This window comes from Poecilia reticulata, linkage group LG3, assembly GCF_000633615.1.
Source record: "Poecilia reticulata strain Guanapo linkage group LG3, Guppy_female_1.0+MT, whole genome shotgun sequence".
NCBI lineage: Eukaryota > Metazoa > Chordata > Actinopteri > Cyprinodontiformes > Poeciliidae > Poecilia > Poecilia reticulata.
In genome coordinates, this window is record NC_024333.1 from 32378500 (window position 1) to 32379415 (window position 916).

The window sequence follows — 916 nt, forward strand, 5'->3', positions numbered from 1 at the left end:
TCAAGTTCAAGTTTTTAATTTTATCCAAATTTTGGCACCAAAGGGAGCCTTAAATAGTGGTGCATACAAAACAAACTGAAGTAAATACATGTAGGTCGAGCTGAAAGCTAAATTAGCTTTAGATCTTAGTGGCTAATAAACCGTTAACTGTGTCCTCTTTTCAAAGTTGCTGTAGTGGGAAGTACCAAGTTTATTATTGTAACTTTATTTGCATTTGTGAACAAAAACACTTGTGTATATGAGCGATATCATAACATCAGTTATCAGTGCATACCAACAGCATGCAGCCAGCATCACCACCTCCACAGGTGAAGCATGAGTCACCACCTCACCTCCACTGCAGGTACATGTTGTTTGCTTAGGCAGGTCTGGTTTCTGAGAAGCTGTAAAAGCTCTGTAAAAATCCCTCCCCAGTTTTTGCCCACAGAGGATTGATGTTAGGGTTCTTAGAACTGCAGAAGCAAAACACGGAGCATTCAAGGAAAAAGAGGCGTGGAGAGCAAAAGAATACACCAACTAAYTTCCTACTAGTGCTGCTGCTTTGCATTAGACGAATATATCCTGAAATAAATTATTTCCTTTATCAGGAATAAATGTAATAGTAAAAAAAAAAACACTGGAATAACATGAATGAGAGGAATTAAMAAAAGATGTGTCCTAATTATAATAATTAGTGAATCGAAAACATAAAAATGTGTGGGGAAAAATAGAACAGTTTGAAAAATGTTATGATTAATCCAAATTAAAAATGTTGCATACTTGTGAAGTACTATCTGGGGAAGTTGCAGCCACAATGTGGAAATTTTCCACACAATGATTACAAGATTTAAAGGCGCAGTATCCTGTAAAACCGACTTTTTAAAAAACTTTATATCATGTTGTAAAGCGATTCACTCGTCAAAGCAAACCTGGAGTG